A 6,917-nucleotide genomic window follows, 5' to 3' on the forward strand; every position below is an offset into this window, starting at 1 on the left:
TACACTTGATGCAACGAACTGAAGTCGAGCCCTGTCCTCTTCTGGAAACTCACGAGTGCATTTATAGCTTCGTGATCTGCTGTGTTCATTTTAAGAATACATTTCCGAAGGCATGTCAAAAATATATTCACCCGATTGCCGAGTGGTCCTCAGCTGCCACCCTCCGGTATTCACAAAGGATATAACTATCGTTACGTATAGCACACAGGTCTTCAGTTTATATTCATTGAAAAAGGCTTAAACAAGGATGCTGGAAGTGTTTTCTTGTCGAGTTCGCGCGTTGAAGCAAGTTTTTACACAAGGCCAAGGCCCATGGTTCTCGGGAGGACAAAGAGGGTATAGCGTGAAGACGGCATTGGCAAAATTCTAAGCGATCGCTTCGGTGTCTATAGATAGCTAGACGCTGTACTGGCCTCGCGGAGTCCAGAACCCCCACTGTGGCTACCGCTACCCGCTTGAGCCCAGCCCAGACTGCCGCTCTCAGTGACAGAAGACTGCATGAGTATGGCGGGATTCGGACATGTGGGGCTTCCGGATTTTCGCTGAGCTTTAGCCGCACCGAGTGAGGGAAGGGAGTATTAGCAAGCGTCCGGGGTTTCGGGGATTACAGAGCGGGTAGGATCCAGGGCCGTCGTATATCGGTCATCGATGAAAAAGCGAGAAAAAGAAAAACGATGGTCCCCACATGAGTGCACAAAGGGACTTGGACGTTCTGCTGCGTCCGCTTAAACAAAACGATTTTCGATGTGGCTTTACTTTTACTCGCACCACAAAAAAAAAAAAAAAAAAGCACACAGGAGGAAACACGCAAAGGTTATAGTGGCACCTGAGGCGGTTACAAAATTAAATATCGTATCAGATTGTTCGCTGTCGTTTTTGTAATATATATCCATGTGGGGCATCACCATTTCGGAACTTTCGGTATTTGGCTATCTCCGTGCAGCGGCGCAGACTTTCCATGTTCCCGAGAAAAGGGGGAGGGGGGCAGGCTGAGAAGTTCTCCGGGGAGGAGTGCTGAGCGTTACCTTTTCGCCAGAACTGGACATTGAAGCTAACGAAAGCATGCTGGGATTCTATTTCCCATGTATTTTGTCAATAAAGGCAACGTGGGCGTTATTTTGTTTACATGTCACTACTAGAAGCTCGTTACATGGCACGTAAACTCTGCCCCTCCCCCCCCCCCCTCCTTTCTTTTTTTCGGATTTTACTGGGCCGGGCACGAGCCCCGATGCCCCCTGAAGTCTACGCCTATGTCTCCATGCCATAATCTCCGCAATATTTGAAGAATAAACTAACAATGAACTCATCTGTATCGTAAAATGAAGCACTTTTTAGGCAGCAGCTGTGTGCAAAGAATATATGTATATATATATATATATAAGATGGCATCAAAAGAAAGAAAAAAAAGTGTTATCGAAAGTTGTGGTGCGGCAAGCTCATCCTTTAACCTGCGATTCCAAGGATTTAAGTTGTGCAAACAATATTAAAGCCAAACACACACACACACACACACACACACACACACACACACACACACACACACACATATATATATATATATATATATATATATATATATATATATATATATATATATTTACGTGCGCATTTCAGTTGCACAGAGCTAAAGCCCATTCAATTTCAATAAACTATGTATTTCTGTCTTTATTTTATTCTTGTACGGGTTTATAGGCCTCAAGTAGTCAAGGACTTAGAGGTGTTGTTACTGAGGAATTTCACATCAAAATCAAACTTATAGGCTAGTTCTGTGAAAGGCATATCTTCTTGCCTTACTTACATCAGATTTATGCTTTGTCGCGGCCGACGTGAGTCCCCAGGATGGACCAGGCTCGGGTGGGGTCCAGATCCGGACGGAGCTCCGGGCAGGAATCTCAGCAGGCGACGATGGTTAAAACTTTCATTTATTTACATGTCAGGGGAGCAAAGAGCTCTGGCTATACAGCAGCTAGCCGCAGCTATTAGCCTTGATCTTGGTGAGCTCTCCGAGTTAGGTGAGCTCAGTGCTTTTAAAGTATTTCGGTTGCCATGCAGTCGGGCGGAAACCAATCGCGGAGGTGCACCAGTTTCGTCACCCACGCCTTTTCGGAAAGACCCCCTGTCCAAGTTACGTCACACGTCCGCGCACACCACACCGAAGAGGTTGTCTTACTCGACGGCGCCATGCATCAACGCATCAGCCTCTTTTGAAGGCGTCGTCCTTGCAGGTGTCTTGGGGCAGGCAGGGCGAGAGCTTGACGTAATGTTCAGGTCCGAGGTCCGCTGGGTTGACCTTGCCCGGGTATTTCCCTTGGGTTTCAAGAAGAGCAGACATTCGGCCGGCTAAACGCCTCGAAGTCACGTTATTTCGGCGGTGAGTTACGTGACGACGGGCCTCGCCCGTGAGCGAAACATGAGACGACGAACCAAGGCCGCCGACGTCCATCGGCGGGCCGACGTGCCGATTTCAACAGCCATCCGCGCAGCCGTTGCCGATTGCAACAGCCCCTCCGCCGCCGGGGAAGTCGTTCCAAAGGTGAGCATCCTCCTGGTCGCCTGAAGGAACGATGTGTTTTGCTGCCGGCCACGTAGAACCCCCACTGTTCTCAAGACGTATTCAGCAACGATAGGAATTAACCCGCACAACACCGGCAACCGTAGAAAGCAGGCAGGCACCCAACCCAACCCAAAGGAACGCCAGATAACTGAGTAAGATAAATCAGACACAAAGCTTCTACCCTACTTAAAATCTCACCCCAAAATACAATGTCACACTCATCATAAATCCCACGACAGCTAAAACTGAACTTGCCGATATTAGGACCAGCAAAGCAATACAACCTCTGAATACAATTGCTCTCTACACACAAAATACTGCAAGCCTACTTGGGTAAATGGTTAAATGCACTCAGGTTCAAGTTGGCTAAACTGAGTTGGGTCATATCTTGACGAACATCAGTCCTCATGTTGAGGGCCTACTCAGGCCGTCGGCGTTGCCGTTACTCCTGCCCTTTTTGTACACGACGTCAAAATTAAACTGTTGTAGGGCAATGCTCCAGCGCAAGAGGCGTCCGTTTTTCGGAGACATATTACGTAACCACGTCAAAGGGCAGTGGTCCGTTTCAAAGGTGAATTTGTTCCCCGAGAGGTAGCACGAGAGCTTTTGAGCCGCCCAGACCAAGCATGCGCACTCTTTTTCGCTCGCACTGTACGCCTGTTCTCGAACGCTGAGCTTTCGGCTGGCGTACAAGACAGGGTGCTCAATGCCCTCATTATCCCTCTGACATAACACAACTCCCATTCCTCGGTCGCTGGCATCACACTGAACGACAAACGGCCTTTCGTAATCCGGAGCCATGAGAATGGGCTGTCTAGTAAGTGCTCCTTTCAGAGCATCAAACGCTTTTTGTTTTGGTTCGTCCCAGACGACGAGCGGTGGTTGTGTTTTTCGAAGCGCGTCTGTGAGCGGGCTAGCCAAATCCGAGTAACCGCGGATGTATCGCTGATAATACCCGGTAAGCCCGAGAAACGCTCTGATATCAGTTTTAGTTTTGGGTCGGGGATAGTTAGCTACGGCTTCAATCTTAATCTCGGACGGACGACGAGATCCTTGTCCTACAACATGGCCCAGATACGTGACCTCGGCTCTACCCAACTGGCACTTCTCTGCCTTCGCTGTCAGACCGGCCTCCCGGAGTCGGGTGAACACTGCCCGCAGGTGATCGAGGTGACCATCCCAGCTGTTAGAAAAAATAGCGATGTCATCTAAATATGGTAAGGCGAAATCGCCAAGTCCACGCAGCACCCGATCCATTAAACTGGAGAAACAAAAGGGAGCATTCTTTAACCCGAAACTCAGCATTGTTTTGACCGAGCGGGGTCCGTGGTGGTGGAGGGGCGACTCGAGCCAGGCACTGGGCTGGAGCTCAGCGGGAACAACGATGAGCCGCGATCTCTCTCGAAAAGTACACTGTTTATTTACATGATGTACAGTTGGTTCAAGACCAGAGAAGATATTTGCTTGTCAAAGTTCGTTCATTTTAAACACTTGGTTCTCCCTAGGTCCCTAGGTAGGGACCCCTGCATCGGCGGATAGTCGGCCAATCACAGAAAGGTGTCTAGTTCAAACACCGCCCCACATTCCACTATTACGCACACTGAGCCGCCGTAAACACTTCACCGTCGGTCTAGACGGCGCCGAGAGTCTCACCAAAACACCGGCTCGTTGGAATTCACGCAGCTGGTCAAAACACCGTCCGGGGCCGAGACGTGACGTGCCGACATTCGACTCTTCGTGTCTACGCGTTGAATGAAGGCGTCCTGATGATTTCATCGCCCCGGATCGTGCCCTGGTGTGAAACCTGAGATGTTGTTTTCCCTCTTCGGATGCTATATCCAGACGTGTGTACACGGCAAAGTCTGGCTATATCACGGCGCCCGTCTGGTGCGTCCGCGGGGCAGGCGTGCTTCCGAAGCGATGCTTGCACCTGGCTCGCTGAGTCAGATGACCTTGAACCCGCGGGAGGCGCTCGACGAAAACAAACGGCCAGATGTAGACATTGTGAAAATGGTCCGGGGGCCGTTCATAACAGCATCAAGGGTCGAAAGGTGCCAAACGGAGAAACAAAGGCAGAGAACCGACTGGCACGCTCTGTAAGGGGCACCTGCCAATATCCCCTAACCAAATCAAGTGTGGAGATAAATTTGGCACTGCTTACTGTCTCGATACGCTCCTCGATGTTCGGTATCGGGTAGATTTGGTCCTTGGTTATCGAGTTTAGTCGACGATAGTCGATGCAAGGACGCGGATTCACCCGGAACCTCGACCATGATCAGAGGGGACGTGTAGTCACTTTCTCCGGGTTTTATCACTCCCAGTTCAAGCATTTTATCGATTTCAGTCTTAATTAAGTTTCGCTGCCTAGGAGACACTCTGTACCCTGCTGGAAATGGCAGGCCTGTTCCAATTGAAATGCACACCCAAAACCTATGAGCATGAATGTGCAATTGGCGCCGATGAGAAAATCCGATGTTTTGCACATTGGTGCAACTGGAAATGCTGCAGAGAAGCCGCAGCACGGGGGAAGGCCAAAGATTCGGTTGAGGGAAAGTCAACTTTAGGGGGCAAGCGCCATGATGCCAATTGTGTCAATGTGCACGACACTCAGTTTGCTCATTACCGCTCATTCCAGCCAGTGGCGCTATGTGGCAGAGCCATTGTACGGGAGATAGCAAAGACCCATGCACTGCAGAGAAGTGAACTCGGTGCAGTATGGCAGTGACAATGCTCAATCGCCAAATTAGCACACCCTTGCAAAAATTTTCTATGGGACCGATAGAGATTTTTATGCGATCAATAGGATTTCATCGTACCAATGGGCATTTCTACTGGGCCGATAACAAGTTATATCGTACCAATACAGACTTCTCTTGTACCATTAGGAACTTCTGTGGGACAAGCAGGAACTTCTATGGGACAAGTAGAAACTTCTATGGGAACAACACAAATGTTTTCTGGTCCGGAATACAAGTGCCTATTGGCCCTTCAATAGGATCAATAACAAGTTGTACTGGTTAAACTGAAAGCTTCATTGGTGAAATGGAATGCATTTCGGATCGAGAACTTTTAATGGTCGACTGGGAATACAGAACATAAAATCTATTAAGTGGGCATCTATCAGGTTAAACAGTATGCTTAGTGGAGAAATTAGAGTTGTTATATACTAAAGTTTTATGTTTTGAGCACAGGAAAATAATTTTTGCCGCAAATATACCCGATGGCAGGCACGCAGCCAGGATTTTGATTCGCCCATGACAAAATACTGTATGAGGGGGAGGGGGGAAAGGAGGCCCCACCAAATGAAAGGTTTGGGAGGAGGGGAAGGGGTCCCATGGTTCCCCCCCCTCCCCCCGTGCAGATACGTGCGTGCCCGATGGGTTCCTCTCTGTCAAATAAACATTTTTTTTAGCTATATAACTTGGGTTGGGCCATGTAGACACTAATTAAATAAAACATTCAGTTAATAAAGTGAATATGAACTCTTTTTTGTCACGTGTTTTAGAATTTCCTGATTACGTACTGTCCTCCTTCGTATTATAAAACATGCGGCTGCCAGTAAAACATAAAGAAAAGACTATGGGGAACGGGAACATTGTGTGTGCATATAGTATGCACAAGATTCATGAATAATTATATATAGGCAAGCCACGAAATTCAGGTATCATCGGAACTCTGCAGTTTTAGCGGTGTACTCTGTCCTTTTGTTTTCCAGGATGTTTCAGTAACAGTAATAGCGTAAACGATTGCACCAACTGGATTATGTATTCACATTAGACTTTGCTCCGTTTTATTCAGTTTTACCTGGTTTCGGAGTGGAACGTTCTCGTTTTTGTATAAATTTCGCTCCAGAACCGAGCCAATCAGAGTAAAACCGGGTCAAAAACAGAATAACACTGACTCAAAAATCTTATTATCATCTTTCACGATTGGTCCAAAGCTCTCCGACTTCCGGCGTCGGGACTTTAAAACGTTGGCGGAGTTGGCGAAAAAATGCGATACTTCAGGCTTCCATTTTGCCATGTGAACGTATCCTGTTTGAGCCCTAGCAGAGGCTACGCGCTCGTTCTGGGGCGGCAGATCACGTGCACATTCTATCGTGGGCATGCTTTTTATTAACAGAAAAGAAAAGCCGGTAGTGTCGAATAACATCCAATAATTATTAACACCATGGAAGTCATTAAAAAAAAAGCACATAAAATGCGCACACACTCACACACACACGAAATAAGGATGACCTTCCCGAAATTATGAGTGCACCTTGTTTCACGCGCAGTAAGTGTCAGGCAGCGCTTTCCACTTCGTAGTTGAGCAAGGAAGTTCCTTTTTGAAAGGCATTTTACGCGCTTGTTGGCAGTTTGGG

The sequence above is a fragment of the Ixodes scapularis genome, unplaced genomic scaffold (genome assembly GCF_016920785.2).
Source record: "Ixodes scapularis isolate PalLabHiFi unplaced genomic scaffold, ASM1692078v2 PGA_scaffold5__190_contigs__length_132052651, whole genome shotgun sequence".
NCBI lineage: Eukaryota > Metazoa > Arthropoda > Arachnida > Ixodida > Ixodidae > Ixodes > Ixodes scapularis.